Here is a 17,252-nt window from a genome sequence, read left to right as displayed (position 1 = left end):
CAAAATGTGCTGACTTTGTATAGTTCTTCCTTACTTCAAATACAAATTATCTGGTAGATATTTTTGTTTTTATATTTTTAAACATGCAATGATGAAGAAGGATTTCATACTCACTGAAAGCCTCATGTTCATATTTAAAAGAAAAGTACACATTTTACAATGTGAAAAGACTTTAAATGTTCTTGAACAGTAGTTGGAGTTGAGGAAGTATGACTCAGTTAAAAGGACAACCCAATTATATACATGGTTGTACTTCCAAATCCTAAACCCAGTCTACAAGTACATGCCTATAACTGCAGTACCCTAGAGACTGACACAGAAGAATTAGGCTACACAGGGAGGGTTTGTCTCAAGAAAACAAACAAAAAGAAATAACAAACACAGTCTGTGATATTTGCAAGGAAAAAATGTTCAAGAGCATGTGTCACAGTGATGGGTTCCTCAGTGACACTGCAAAAAAAGGGTATGGAAAAACTTTCTGGAGATGTTAAAGGACATTCTCTGTGATTAATGAGACTTCAGAAATAAGCTGATATTTGGCACTTGAATTTTATAGCCTGATTCCACCAACTCTGGCAGACAAATAAGGTGCTTGCCCTAGTTTGCATGAGTCAGTTTTATGACATAGTCTTTCAGTTACTGCTACTCACTGATTCTCTCCCTGATCTCACAAGCTGTGTTTCCCAGTGTCAATCAACTGTGGAACTTGACCTGAAAAGCCTGTCTTTGTTTCTCCTTCCTTCTCCTTCTCCATCTTTTTCTTTGCCATTCTTCTTCTCCCTAGCACCTCCCCTTTCTCTCTCAAGTTTTTCTTCTTTCCCATGCTCCTCTGTCACCTCTTGCTTTTCTCATGTTTATCATTTTCCCAATGCTCCTTCCCTTACGTATATCTCCCCTCCTGCTCATGCTCATCTTCTTCCTCTGTGTTTCTCTCTTTTCTTCTTTCTCCTCAACTTCTTTGGAGATATACTCTCTCATATATACTGTGAAGTAAGGTTTATGCATGAGATGAAAAGAGTCATCTCCCACTTCATGTTCTCCTTTTAAATCCCCATTAACACAGCATCTTTAAGGTTCACAAAACCTTTAAACTGATAAACAAAAACTTCTAGTCTTAATCTAGCTGGAAGACTGAATAACAATTGTCTTAGTTTTCATAATGAATAATGCTTTAGGTTTTTTCAATTCTGTAGGTCACCAGAGGAGAGATACTCATCTTTAGTTTACTGTGAATCCATTGTTTGTACTTGTATTAAAATTGTTGATAACTGTTCAGTCTTTATGTAGCCTGTGGTCATTTTAGGGTATAATGTCTTACACATGGTGATAACTGCATATTCAGAAGAAATTGTAATAAATAACATGGATACTATGTACTATTCATGGCATCTCAAAATTACAATTTGTGGAATGAAGAACAAAATATAAGTGTCTATTTCTTACCCCCAGAAACTCCTTCATGGAAAGTCCCCTCCATGCTCTGCCCACTGTTACTCACTACTTAACTCCAGGCAGCCACTAATCTGCTCTTACTACATATTTTGTTATCTCAGGAATCTTACGCAAATGCAGTCGTGCACTGAGCAGAATTTGAGGTCTTGCTTCCTTCACTTAGCATATGCTGGTGATTTGTACAGGTTTGCTTTCTTCTGTTGGTGAGTGGTACCCTGTGGTTATTGACCTACCACTGTTCTTTTCAGACCCATCTATTCCATAAAAATAACTATGGTGTTCCTATTTTTGAGTCTATTAAGAGAAGAATTTTCTCTATCTATTTGAGAAATGTCCTTTATTTCTCTGGAACAAGTCCCCATGTGATTGATTGTTGGATCAAAAAACTGGTAGATTGTTTTGTTTTTTAAACAAAGAATTCCTTTTCCAGAGAAGAGGTACCAAATCATACTCTTACATAAAATGTGAGAATGACAGTGTTGCTCTACATTTTCTTAAGGATAGGTTTATTTTTGTGACTTTTTAAATATTTCTTAGTTCCAATAGCCAGTATAGTGACATTTTACCATGCCTTTTGAATGAAGTTTATATAACTAATAAAATTTCTAATCAAGTGATTTTGTGCTATCTATTTTGTACAAGCAAGGTTCCTTCTGACTTTTGTCCATTTTACAATTGAAAATTTTATTATTGGGTTTTGAAATACTGTAAAATTCTAACCAACCCTATTTTATAATTTTTATAGTGCACAGCTTATTATTCTATTCATTGTATACAATAATTTAAAATTCAAATATTTTATTTTTAAAGAAAACAGTGTTTATTAAATCTTAGGCTCAAACAAGGAACTCAAACAAGGCTGGAACCTGGAGTCTAAAACTGAAGCAGTGGCCATAGGGGTTTGGGAGAATGCTGCTCATGGCCTTTCTCCTCATTGCCTGTGGTTTCTGCTTTGTTAAGAATATTTTTAATTTATTTATTCATTTGCTTAAATATAATAAGCCAAAACAAAAACTATCTCATCAAAATAGGACAAGATAAATCAATAGGAAGAGATCACCAAGCGAAGGTACCAGAATCAGAGACCTACTTGTTCACACATTCAAGAGTCCTGTACATTTAGTGAATGTGAAAATGAAGGTTATAATATATATATATATATATATATATATATATATATATATATATATATAAAACCAGGTGCAGCCATATAGACTGCTTCAGTATTGATGAGTTCATATGAGCTATGTTCAGTTGATTTAGAGGGCCTTGTACTCTTGGTGTCCTCCTTCCTCTTTGGCTAGCTCCTACATTCTTTCTGCCTATTCTTCTGCAGGGTTCTCTGAGCTCTGATGGAATTTAGAGCTACATGTTTCAAGGACTGACTCTGTCTGTCTGTCTGTCTGTCTGTCTGTCTGTCTCTCTCTCTCTCTCTCTCTCTCTCTCTCTCTCTCTCTCTGTGTGTGTGTGTGTGTGTGTGTGTAATGTCTGGCTGTGGGTCTTTGTATTTGTTTCTGTCTGTTACAAGAGGAATCCTCTCTAATGATAGCTGAACAGCACCAACCTATGACTATAGCAGACTATCATTAAGGGCCATTTGATTGTTACAAAAACAGGAGTATTTGTTTTACCCTAAGTCTCTGGGCTATCTAGTCTCTGGTTGTTGGTCACCCTCTTAATGTTGGGTATAGTTTTTATTTAATTGAGTGGCCATAAACTGAAGTCAGACTTTGGTTGGTTAACTCCATAAGCTTTGCACTTATAGGTATTATCTTCAGCAATAGGGGCTTGTTTGTTCAGAGGAACCCATTGTTTTAGCCACAGAGTGAGTTGTTTAGGGATTTCGATGGGACCCCTTTGGCTAATAACACAGCTAGTTGTAATTTAGTCTGGTCCTATAAGCTTTGTTTGGTGACAAGAGATAGCCACTTGGGGCTCTGTCTCCCTCATTATCTGGGGACTTCATAAGGAAGATTCCATCGCATTAGGTTTGCTTACTGCTTAAAATGCCCTTGAGTTCTTGCTGTCTCTCCCTATATTCTCTCCTTCAACCCCATCTCCTCTCCCCATCCCCACTGGATCCTCTTCACTCACACCCCAGTCCATCCATAAAATCTAATCTGTTTCCCCCACACAGGGAATAAAAATAAATCTTAATGCTTTTAAATTAAAACAGACTGATAAATTTCTTTGAAGCAAAAATCATAGTTCTTGTGTCAATACAAAAAAGGAAGTTTTTCATAATTTGAAAGAATGCTACTTTTCCAAAAGGTGCACAGGCTTATAAAATAAAATAAAATTTTAAATTTATCATCCATTTTGACTAAAAATTTGAAGCTTTATGCAAGATTCATCTTTACTGCCCTTGGTTGACACATACATACTTTGTTAAAAGTATGTTTTGCAATGCCATTTCAATATCCTTAGGCAGGTATAGGCATAGTCCCTTGTGGTCTCCCATGCGACCTCCATTGAACCACATATATTATTTTTGCTCTTTATATCCAGTGTTCAATATTGAGAATGTGAGATTTGGGACAATGCCTTGCATCCCACTGCTGAGAGTCCTGCCATCACTGAATTCTTCTAATGTAACTTAGAGAGGAGGCTTTCTCTTTAGTTTCTGGAGGGAGGAAGGGAAATAAATCTTGTTTCCCTAGTTGGTATTTAGTAATATGTCTCAGGCATGCCTTCTATGTCTCTCAGTGGCTATAAGTATCCTGGCTTCTTATTCAGCTTTGTCTAACATCATCCTGGTGGGTGTTCTGCATTCCTCCTCACAGTCTGCTTGGGTTCAAAGCCCAGATTTGCCATTCTAATGTGGGAGTGTGGAGAAGTGGCATTTCATCAGCGCCATTTGATTACATGGAACAAAAATGCTTCAATTATTTTATTCTGCTATTGGGCTACCCCGTTGGGAGCAAGTAACTCACATTTGCCTCTTCGTATTTGTAGATCAGATATTAAAAGAAAACTCAATAATCTCACTGAACTGCATTGAGGGTCTTGCTATACTTTGGATATAAGCTATCTACAGGTACTGGCTGATAAATTCTTGATCCTGTGCTCACCAGTGTTCTGTGTTTATAGGTGGTTGGATGATAAGACCTTTGGCTTCATTAGAAGGTTAGTCTACCGATGACTCAGCTCAATAGGCTAATGGAAAGTCTTGGAAAATGTTCAAGTTAGGACCTGGTTTGTCCCTGGGTTGTGCCCTTGAAAATATTAGCTATTTTGCCATAGGCTTCTTTCTCATGTCAAGAAAAAAATTATTTTACATTTAAGTGAGGAAGTAAAAATAGAAGAAATGACATTACAGAAGTAGAATTTATGAATATTGTACACTATCCAAATAATCTATCCAAAAAAATAAAAATATATTCTAAAACAGTAAGCTTTTAGTCAAAAAATAAAATGAAAACATATTATATGCAGTATAGTTACATTAAAATACAAGTCTAATATCCACACTAAAAAGGGATAAATGCAGACCGGAATCAATGATAAAAATCAAATAAGATCCAAAACCTTCTGTGTAAATGGCAGACAGCTGCTTGAATGGTAAACTGTGAAGAGCTAAGACTTTAGACAAAGGTGCATTCAGGAGTCTTCTGACCTCTGACTTTTCTCTGGCTGTATTTATTGCATTTGTTAGTTTCACAAGCAGACAGAAGGAAAAGAACCAGAATCCACCTCAGAAGAGGCTGAGAAGCAGCTCTTCTAACTTGCTTTCTATGTTAGAGAACACATTGGATATATTCATCTCTAGACATAAAATTTACCCAATTCCTGTAGCTTTTTACTGAGATGGAAACATCCCAAAAGCCAAACAGTGTTTGATTGTCCACAGACCAGAAAATCTCAATAAATTTATGAAATAGTAACTGCAAAATACAATGTATTTCATGTTGAATCAAAAAAGGTAAAGAAAAACATGAAACTGTTTAAGCTTTGTTCTATGTATGTTAGTACATGTACATATATGATTAATAGTCCATGTATGTCTATACACACAATCAAATAGAAAACTAAAAGTAAGAATAGACTAAGAGAGTCAAGGTGAGGTCTTAACTTGCCTTTGTTGGTTTTGATGAGAGAAGGGTCTCATTAACCCATAAATGAAGACAGGCATTTTGTGCAGAGACAGATCAAAAGGCCAGTATACCCTCAGAGCCCCAGACAGAAACTCAGCCCTGCTGACAGTTTATTACAGTTCAGTGAGTTCTATGTTATACTTTTGACCTTCAGACTGGAAAATAATGGATCTATGTTGTTTTAAACAACAAAAATTCTGGCAATTTGTTACAACAGTCACAGAGAGTGAACATACTGTCACAGACAACATCAATAAAAGAGGCTTGCAAATCCAGCCCAAGTGCTGTTACAGGACAGAGGTGTATGTTCAGATTTAATGACAGGTAGAAGTTTCCCAGTAGAAAGGCACTAGCAGAGAGAGAAATATAGAAAAGAGGACTATGTAAGAGTAAAGGTAGTATTTAAAATATCATTAACTATAAAAGCAGATAGCAATGGCAACTTACGGTTGAAATCGCATCACTAAGCACATGGTCACCATGAGATTGAGGCCAGCCTGGACTCCATAGTGTGTTAAATACCTGTGTGTATGTGTAGGGGGCACATATTTGATAATACATGTCTATAATACAATCCTAGACATTTTCTCTCCTTTATGCTTTTTTATTAAATGCTCTTGACAATGGTATAAGGTATTCTAAAAGTAATGAAGTACTTAGATTTTCATTGCTTTATCATTTTTACCATAGAGAATATTAATGTTCTACTTTATAGTATCTTTATCTATATCTTTCATATATTATCTGTCTTCCATCTACCTATCATATACTGTTCACTCAATAGAGTGATCAAATATGAGTGATCAAAGCCTTGAAATACAGGGTTTAAGTTTCTTGAAACAGGATGCTCCCATGAGAAAAGTTATATGAAGTTTCATACTTTCAGAACCAAAGAAAAAAAAAAAAAAAAAAAAACAAAAAACAACAAGGCAATTTTCAAATACATTTCATCGTTAGAAGCATCAAGCAGGTAGGTTATATAAAATTGGAGCAATTTCTGCAATAGAAAAGCTCTCTGCCAGTATTTTTTTTAACATTTTATTGATTCTTTGTGGGTTTCAGATCATTCACCTCAGTCTCACTCATCTTCCCAACCCCTCATATCTGTCTTTCATCTTCATTTTTGTAACCTCTCCACCAAAAATAAATAAACAAGACACAAAGCATAGAAAACATCTCATCATGGAAGCTGTAGTGTGTCAGTGTGTCCTACAGTATGTCCCTCTGTCCATACATGTTCACTTGCAAATGTTTATTGTAATGAGTCATTGGTCTCATTCAGAGTTCAAGATCTCTGGCTTCTGTGATACCATAAATATTGGATCATTGCCAGGACTCCTTCCCAGGATATCCTATTGTTAACCTGTGTCATGGAAATCCTACAGCTTTGGATCAGCAGGACTGGCCCTTTCAGAAATCCCAAGCATTCACAGTTGATAGAGATTTGGGGGTGGATCAACTCAGAGTCCTGGACCTGGGCCTGGGTGGTATCTAATCTGGTCAGCAAGCAGGCTCTTCCTTATCCATGTCACCAGGATGAGCTCTCTAACACTACTCTGGCTAGGCTACCCAGTGCCACTATGTGTAGGAGGCAGGGTCAATTCTCTATCTCTCGTGCTTTTGGGGCTAGCTTTCTCAACTACCAGAGGCACTGGGGGTTGGAGGGTGGTGGCACATAACCCCTATACCCATGACACTTCATGACCGATGGGTGGCCAGCAAACTCTCCTGCATTCTCATCCTCAGGGCTGCTTCACCTGCATTCTAACCATCCAATAAGGCCAGCTCTACTATGTTGACCAGGCAAGGTACAGAAGGTGCCGGGCCCCCTCCAGACTACTGAAGCTGATGAGGGTTAAGGAAGGGACAGTTCACCTGCTCTCTTGCCCTTAGGATCAGGTCAGCTCTCCCAGCTGTCTCAGGTGGCAAGGACTGAAGGGCAGCCTTCTCACCTACCTCATGACAGAGAAGGGGCAGGGACAACTTTCTCTTCCTTACTTCCTTGGGGCCAGCTTACCCACACCCTTGCCATCAGGGCCAGCTCTACTCTTCTGTCCAGTCAAAGTGCGGAGCCAGATGTCCTGAAGGCTGCTGCTGGTGAGAGGTTGGGACAGTTCTCTAGAGTGCTACTGCTAGTAAGGAACAGGGCCAGTTGTACACAGCTCCTGAACACCCATGTGGTCCCAGGCAGCTGCTCCAACCAGGAACAACACCATGTTCTCTAGTGGTAATATGAACCACTCACAGACACCAACCTGTGCCAAATAGCCATTGGCTCAGACAATTCTTAGGGACAGCTTGGTTTGGGATTTTGCCATAATGGAGCTAGTCACTCACAACAGGCTACTCCTCTCTACCCTTGAGTCTCCAGTTCCATCTCTCTTAATAATGCTCAAGCTGTTATACTTCTTCTCTTCCATGTGACCACCACATACTTGCACACTGTGATGACTCCCATTGCAGGCTGGACACATGGCTGGCAGCCTGGGTGACATCTTCCTTCTGTGTAGTGGCAGGTGGGTGTCTATGGCATACCTGTGTTGTGCAGTGGAAGGCAGGCCTGTGAATAGCATGGCAGTCAGTCTTCCTCCTCCTGTGCTACATTGCCTGGATATGATTTGATTTGATTTGATTTGATTTTTATGAGTCCTAACATAGGCATAAAACAACCTTGCAAACAAGCAAGGCATCAAGCTAGAATGAACAAGGCACTGCCATCTGCACTGTCCCTGACTGATATAAGAACACTACCACCAATAGTGTCTCTTTGCTCATTGCCAGAGGGAGATGTTGGTATTTTTAGGTTTGTGCTGGAATAAACTAGTGGCCTGTTCAATTAATATAGTCCCTAAAGGTTTTACTCAGTTGTCACTAGGTCTGACAGAGAGGTGGGCAATACATTTCACAAAGGAAGCAAGACAGCTCAAGATGATTCAGTTGTGTATCAGCAGCAGTCTAACCTCACAATCACAAAATTTTAATTAAGCTGGGCATGGTAGTATGTGGGGCAGAGGATCCTGAAAGGGTATCTGGGTTTCTGGTTGAGCACTGGCTAGAAATGGCCAGAGACCCAACAGGTATCCCTGCAAGGAACAGCATGTATTTCACCATGTTCTCAAACTCCAGGCTCCTGACCGGAGGCTGAAGACCTCCATTGATCAGCACCTTTCAGTCTAGTAAGGCAATGCCCCTACCAGCCCCTCCACAGGTAGAGGGCATGACTACAGGCCACAGAGCCTCAAGAGATTTCCATATTAATGAGGTACCTAAAGGCCAGAGGGCATAGCCAATTAAGCATTCCTTTTCAGACCCTCCTCCTTACAAAGGTATTTAACCTCAGGCTTGCCCTGAGGACATGGGGTACAGCTTCATCCACTTTCCACCATGGCAATAAACCTTTTAAAACCATGGACTCCCTCTCATTTTTGGGTCTGCAGTGGAAAAGTGTGGAGGGAACCTTCGACTAGCGAGCTGCCATCTAATTTCCCAACGGTGACCTCTCTACATTCCAGTCACACGGAGCCCACCAACTCAAGCAAGCTTGCCGGAGCCAGTCATGACCCAGCCAAGCGAGTCCCTGAGACCAAAAATCTCCACCCCGCTGGGCACTACTGGAGCTTCTCCCTCTCACCCTTATCTGCTGTGGGCTGGTCCAGTCTGTATGTCCCCACATCTCAGTTCTGAGAGTCTAAGGACAGAGACCAGCCAGTCTCCATCTAGCCACTTTGGCCCGGAGACTCCCAACCAAGGAGCTCTGTCCCTGCAGAAGTTCAGGCTGAGACCTCCCCACGCCTGGCAGAGCTCAGTGGCTTCTCATAGCCCAGCACCGAGTAAGGTGAACTGAGTCAAATTCTGCACTTCTATTCTTTGAGCCAGGGTTCTAGCTGCCTGGGGGACAGACACTTAAGATCCACAACTCAGCCCAACAGGACCCATGCCCACTCGCGAGCTACAGACCCAGAGTAGTACATGACTTCAATCTTGTACTTGGAAGGCAGAGACAGGCAGATCCCAGTGAGTTAGAAGTTAACCTGAACTATATAGAAAAACCCTACCTTACAACAAACATGCATGCACACACAAATGTACGCATGCATGCACTCATGAACACACAAACAAAACCAAAACTAACTGACCAACCAAGCAAATTATACTCCCATCAATCAGCCTAGAACCTGTTACATGGCTGTGTTTGTTTTGTTTTTCTGGGACCTTTCAAAGGCCTGATTTAAAATACACTTGCAAAGAAAAATTTCCTCATTTAATTATTGGCTGAATTAAGGCAAACATACCAAAAATAATTACACACACACACACACAGAGTTACACACACTGAAGACAGTGATGAATTCTAAGGGTGTAAAACAAGGGAAACTCACATCCTCCCATAATAAAGGTAGAAAGAGAACCCTTAAAGAGGAAAGGAGCAGAGAGAGCTCTTGCCACACACAGCTTCAAAACTGAGGTGGCTCAGGGAAGATCTTAGTAAGACTGTGGAGTCTCAGCCACTTGACACTGATCAGAGAATTTTTTCCATCTCTAAATCTCCATTTTTGCTTCTCTAAAACAAATAAGGTTCTTAAGGTAAAGATTAGGGTCAATCAGTTATATAATTTATGTTCCAGGCATAAATTTCAAATAACAATAAGGAGTGAAGTATGCGTTTGTATTGGCTTTTACTCACTTAAGCAACTGAATAATTTACAGATGTAATTATCAAGTGAGGAAAGGAGAGAAATTCAAAGAAACAAAAATTGAGTGTTTTCTCTTTTTTTTTTCTTTTTATTAAATCTAATAACAGAGCAGCACAGCATCTGCCTTCATGGCTGGCTGGGTATGAATACCTTAATAGGCTAAGACACTCATGCATTCTGAACTAGCCAAGTAGGCTCTGCTAAAAGCCACTCAAGTGGTATCCCTTGGTGCTAGAGATGGAGCCAAAATTGTTCCTTTTAGCTGTGACTTTTGGAAAAGAAAACCTTTGTGTTGATGGCAATGGGGAAATAAAGGATTATTCTAATTCCCACTTATTAAAATCACAATATTGCCATTCCCAGGATAGGAGACAGCAGAGAGGACACACTGTCTGTGGTGTTTTCTTGTTTGTGTATGAGAACCCAATTCTATTTGTTGAATAATAACGGTGCAATTAACCAATTTGGGTATTGAGGACTTGTCTCCTAAACTGAGCCTGCAAATAGCTCTGGGAATTCAGCATCTGAAAACAATTTCAGAAAGAAAAACACCCTTGTAAGGCGACATTTGGTTGCCTAACTTTTTTTTTTTTTTTTTAAACTCAGCTTGAAAATCAAACTGAGTGCATTTGGCTGCCCCTGATATAACACTTTTTTTTTTTCTAAAAAAAATAATGCTTTTTTTTTCAACACTAGAAGTGGATTCATCAAAGGTTTCTGGCTTGATTTCACAGTTAGCTTACAGTTTACCACACATTGTTAAGTCCACTGAAATTCCAAAGGAAAGTCTGTATTTGCTTTTTATATCTTTCTGAAATCACATTGCTTAAGGAAAGTAAATGCAGCATCAAAAATAAGCTATGGTACACCACATGAAATAGAAATTTGCACCTATTAACTTCCCAAAGTGTAGTGTCACACTGTATGATCAGTCTTGAGAGGTGAAGGAGTCAGACACAGAGCTCAGTCTTGCCTGGTATGGTCTTAAGCTGTCAGATGTGCTGGTGTACAGAGTCAGGGACTAGGATGGAACCATCAGATAGGAGAATAAGTCTCCCAGCTGCTGCTGTCCTGTAAGTACAGCAAACTCTTACTTTGGAACCTGAGGAGTATAGGCTGATTGACTGGCACATTTACAAAGTTTTGTACAAGTAGAGAAAAATGTCAAAATTAAAAAAAAGTATGTATGTCTCTGTGACAGTAGGCTATTTCTAATAGACAACAGGAAGACAGCTAAGGATACTTAAAAATTGTTGCAAAGATTTCTTTTCAATTTTAAAACATAGGATATCATACTATCTTTTTTTAAATTGCATAAAATGTCATTGCACACTGTGACAAATATGCATCTTAATAGCAGAAAAGGCCATGTACACATACTCACACAAGTAGTGGGAACGTGATGGCCAGTGTCGGCCAGCTTTGCTGTTACTAATTTATAGAAGAGGGTCTACTTCCTCACTTAATAAATAAAATCAAAGTTTCAAACTTAAGAACAAAGGAATAGAGAAAAGGAATGTATACCTTCTACGGAATATTGTTTCTCTTATTTATTCCCATAAATGGGATAAAGGAAGCAACCAAGAAAGATCAGAAACCTAACAATGTTATGCTCTAATATGGTGAATTTCATTCTTTGAAATCTTGGAGGACATATGATAAAATCGATTTGCTTGAGTTGACATCAGTGGTCATTAATTTTATTAATAAAAATGGGTAAGAAAGAAGAGCAAGAATAATGTGCTTTGGAGTCATTCAGTGACATTACTAAGTGAAGGGTGAAGTCAGACAATGGCTGAGTGACTTATGACAACTGCAGGCCTGCACTTGGAGGGAAAATCAGATGAGAAGTTCTCTGTAAGAACATAGTTCACCATCTGGGATAGTAATAGGACAGGGAGCAGATAAGGATCAAAAACCTTTCTTCATTGGTCTGAAGCTGGCCATTGCAATGGGTAAGAAGAATGCTAAATGCTAGATTTAAAAAAAACCAAAAAATAAAAAATAAAAAACCCACTCTTGTAGTTGGTCATTACTGTAATTCTGTAGGATGAGGTGCTCAAAAATCTATGAAAATAAGTCATTAGAGTTTTAAAAAATTACAGTAGTTACAAGAATCGTCACATTCAACAAAGGGAGGAGTTTTACAGAATTTTTGGCCTTAGCTAACATTTAATGCTTATTCTAGTTTGCTTTCTATTGCTATCATTAATAAACAGCATGACCAACAGCATCTGAGCAAGGAAAAGGTTTATTTCATCTTACAGCTTACAGTCTATCATTTAAGGAAACAAGGGCACAAACTTGAAACAGAGGCCATGAAGGAATGTTACTTCCTGGCTTCTTTTCCATATCTGGCTCATTTTGCTTCCTTATGCAGTCCAGGTTTATCTGCTTTAGGGTGGTACCACCCATAATGTGCTGTGCCCTCTGGTATCAATCATTAATAAGGAAAAATGCTCTATAATCATATCTTACAATTCAGTTTGGTAGAGACATTTGTTTCAGCTGAGGGTCTCTTTTCTCAGATGATGTTTATTGGTGTCGTGTTGAAAAAAATCAAACCAGCATAATGTCTCATGCAAAAATTAATCTTTGTATGTGTGGAAAACTAAAGAATTGAGATCGTATTTTTTAAAAGTTATCATCTATTTAGATGTGATCAAATGCTTCCATAAGCTTGAGGGCCTTATAGTTTTATTTGTAACTGGGACAAATAGATGACAGAGAGATTTCAATGTTCTTCCTTCCAGTATCATTGACATTTTCTTGAATTTAAGTCACCTGTGAATCAAAAATAGAAAGTCCATAAGAATAATAAGTATAATCAGAAACCACAAATTTCACCTTGGATGTGAAAGAAATGAAAGCATGATAATTTATAAATTAGACTTCATATTCATTGTGTATATATTATGACTTTTGGTTTTGTGCTTTTTCATAATTCCTGAACATACAAACAGGTGGATTTCTATATCTGTTTTTTTTTTGTTTGTGTTGTTTCTTTGGCTCTTTTTCTTCTGTTCTTTATTTTTTTTAATTCTAATTCATTTGTTTTTGTTTTATCTTAATATGTTATATTTTATTTTATTATTATCCCTTAGAAGCTTTTTTGTTTTCCATGGACAGAAATGAGATGGATTTGAATGGGAGGAAAGATATCGAGAAACTCTACAGTGACCAACTTAACTTCCCTCCTAAGAGTGCCACTGCATATGGGACAAACATCCAAATGAATCTATAGGGGTCTTACCTATTCAAATTACCACATTCAGTTTCCCAGCCCCAAAAGGCTTGTAGTCATAACATGAAGCTACATGCATTTAGTCCAACTTCAAAAGTCACCATAGTCTATCACAACCTGAGCAATGTTTAAAAGTTCTAAGACTCTTCTGAGATTCATACATTCTCTTAACTATAATCTGCTATATAAAATCAAAATAAGATGCTGCTCATGTACTTTCAAAATACTGCAAAATGTAGGGAAGGGAGCACAATCAGGAAATAGTGAACCAAAGCAAGACTGAAAATCAGCCGAGCAAACTGCAAACTCTGCATCTGATGTCAAAATGGTCTTCAGAGCTCCAACTCCTTTCAGCTTTGTTGACTGTAACACACTTCTTTCTCTTGGGTTGCTTCCACTCACTGTTAGCAGTTTTCCTTGGCAGGTTTCCCAGGGCTCTGGCATCTCTAACATCTTGGGGTTTCCAAGTCATTTCAGGCTTCACCTTCACAGATTCATGCACTGGCCTATTTGGGGCTCCAAGTAGGGACAACTTTGCCACACACCTGGCCTCAGAAACTTTACTTAGTCTCAAAGGAAAACTTCTTGACTCTAGAGCCAGAAACACATGGTTGAAGCTGTTAAATCCTGCTGCTTGCTGGGGCTGGAACATGGCCCTATTGTTCAATTACTTCTTCATCAGCTTTCTGGTTTTGATGATTTCCTTCACTGCCTAAACTGAGCTGTTGTGGAACGTGCTGAGTAGACCAGGCTGGCCTTGAACTCAGAGGTCTTGCAGGTCTTCGTCTCCTAAGTGCTAGGATTAAAGGCATGTACCACCACAACTGGACCTAAGCTTTTCTTTAATTCCTTTTCATTATAGATTATTTTACACATGTCCTCTATAAAGGACTATGTTTCAATCCAAATCAAACACCTGTGTCTTCTAACATCAAGATCTGGATAAAAGACATGTTTTTGTCCTGCCTCAAGATCTGGAACAGCTGTGCCCTCCATTTCTGGGTTGTAATTCATTTGACAACCAAAAACAGCCATTGCAATACACTCCTTGTAAACTTGACAAACAATCATATATACTTAGGTCCAAATGAAAACAAGAGTTACGTCATAATAACACCTAACATGATATAATGATTTCTCATACATTGGCAAATGCACAAACAATGGACAGGTCATAATAGTGCCTAACATGATAAAACTATCCCTTATATAACAACTGTAAACATGTTATAAATTTAGAATTGGTAGCAGTGTCCCTTGGGAACATGTTTTTACAAGATGGAAGCTTAACTGGGTCAGATCTTGCCCTGAGATCAGCACTCCCTTAATTACATTTAATATCTTTATCTGTTTATCTCCTTGAAGAAGAATTTAGCTCTATTCCTCCTGGTACCCTTTAATCCATAAACCATACATTTTATATTTTTTCCTTTCTGTGTTAGCTACATCTGATTAAATTGCTACTCATAAGTGTGAACCACAGGAAAGAGACTACACTAGGCTGTTGTGAGATTTCCTTTGCCAGTGAAATTTACTTAATCTCTTCACTTCAGCCTTATGCAGACTCTTGGAACAAGGGCAAAAAGCAGCCACATTCTACACTAAAATATCAAAAAAATAATTGCTAGGCCACACATACTAAAATTCATCTCTTCTGAAATATCTTGAGTCAAGCCCCCATAGTTCAAATCATCCTTAGCACCATGGTCTTTCATGTTCCTACTAGTATGACCCATTGAGCCCCACAGAAAACATTCCACTGATTTACTAATCTAAAGTACCAAAACACACTTTTCTCCAAACAAAATCATGGTCAGGCCTATCACAGCAATAACCTAGCTCCTGGTACCAACTTCTGTATTAGTTGGGTTTTTGATTTGTTTTTCTGTGAAGAGACAACATCACCAAAGTAACTTTTTATTGGGTTTGGCTTACACTTTTATAAGTTTAGTCCATTATCACCATTTTGGGAAGCATGGCTGCCTGCAGAAAGTTGTAGTGCTGGAGAAGTGGAGAATTTTATATCTGATCCACTGGCAGCAGAAAGGGACTGAATTCCTCATTGAGTAGAGTGTAAACACAGGAGACCTCAAAACATGCCACAACAGTGACCTGCTTCCTTCAACAATGCCAAATCTCCTAATAGAGCCATTCCCCATGGCCAATTGTCTAACACATAAATCTATGGGTTCACAGTCATTTTAACCACCACAATCAGGAAGAAAGTAGTTCTAAAGCATTATAAGTATATGTACAATATAATTTAATAAAATGTCATGAAAAATGCACCAGTGCAGACTCATATATGTATATATGTGTTTGATACATATGCTTGCATACCAATAAGTACATTCGTGAAAAATGTCAACTTCCTCAAACATTGTTGAGAGTATAAATTGGTGTGAATTCTGAGATAATTTGTAAGTATATAATACTCATTTTAATGTATTATACTTTGAGTCATTTTTCTTATACACAACTAAACATTTGTCAGTTATGCAAATATAAAATGATCTACTATAATATTGTTTATGATAACAGAAGATAAAAATATCTTCAGTGTCTTTGTGCTAAAGAATGGTGAATATAATATGGTATACCAAATTAATAGAATTATGCTGCCAGTAATTTAAGTAAAGCCATCTAAACATACCACTATGAAAATGTTATAACACATTCTAAATTAAGTTTTAAGTTCATATACAAAGTAAGGAGTTTAGTTATAGCATTCTTATAACATGACATTATACTTTATTCTCAGTATTCCCTTTCCTCACTTCCCTCTCTGTGTTCCAGGTCCATGCTGACTGACTTCCTTTTTTTTTTCCTCAGGCAGCTATGTATGATGCTGTCATGCCGCATATGTTCTATCACTCACTCTTCCTCCCCTATCTGAAGATCATGTCTCCCAACCCTGGGATCTCTCTCTTGTTAATGAAATATATAGTGTGCACAATGTTTCACTCTTTGTGAAAAATTGCAACTACAGCATTTAAAAATATATAGAATGCTTCTCAGCATGAGGTCATTAACACCATTTGTTTCTTGAGCCCTATGTGTTAGACAAAGCAGGTGTAGTGTTAATAATAGATCTTGTTTTCAGTATTTATAATGGGTTGGTATTAGGAACTTATGGCCTACAAAAAGACTGTGTTCTCAACTGAGTTCATTCACAGAGATAGTAATGAACAGCACATTTTCATATGCCAACCTACTGGTCCAGAGCCACAGCTCAAACTATTCCTTTGCAAGGCTTTTAAACTAAGAGCTACTACTAATCTGCCTGAATTACTCAAAATGCTGGGTGTTGAACAAGCACATAGAGCCTCTAAAAATTAGTCAAAGCAGCCTACTCTGGAGTGATTCATCCTGCCTTCTGCCCAAGAGAACACAGCACAAGTGCTTACATGTTCTACATTTACTCCATGTGGGAGTTAGAATCTTGACTGTTCCTAAAGGCCTGTCTGTAGAATAAAGGCTTAGTTGCATTGTCTTGGCATTGCTATGGGGTTGTGAGAACTTTAAAAGGAGGGGACTAGCGGGAAGGTTTAGGACACTGGCAGATGTCACAAAGGCATTATTGGGGAAGGAAAAATTCCAGCTTCTATCTCTTTTGGTTCTAGCCTTGCAGTGAATAGCTCTGATTTTGTTTATTTGTTTGTTTGTTTAGCCCACTCATCCCCATGATTTCTGTCTTGACACAGGCCTCAAAGCAACAGAGAAGATAACCTAGTTCTGAAGCCCATGATAAGTGATCCAAAGTAAAAC

The 17,252-nt window shown here is 38.4% G+C and overlaps 1 non-coding gene and 1 pseudogene across 1 annotated transcript; one reads left to right on the top strand and one right to left on the bottom strand.

The window, feature by feature from the left end:
• Positions 1-17,252, top strand: part of LOC117708240 (large ribosomal subunit protein uL10 pseudogene) — a 115,147-nt pseudogene that overhangs the window by 34,863 nt on the left and 63,032 nt on the right.
• LOC117701541 (small nucleolar RNA SNORA48) lies at positions 8,187-8,332 on the bottom strand. The gene has a single exon (XR_004605760.1). It is a non-coding gene; the product is annotated as a small nucleolar RNA SNORA48 (small nucleolar RNA).

The sequence above is a fragment of the Arvicanthis niloticus genome, chromosome 1 (genome assembly GCF_011762505.2).
Source record: "Arvicanthis niloticus isolate mArvNil1 chromosome 1, mArvNil1.pat.X, whole genome shotgun sequence".
NCBI lineage: Eukaryota > Metazoa > Chordata > Mammalia > Rodentia > Muridae > Arvicanthis > Arvicanthis niloticus.
This window is presented reverse-complemented; position numbering and strand designations above follow the sequence as displayed.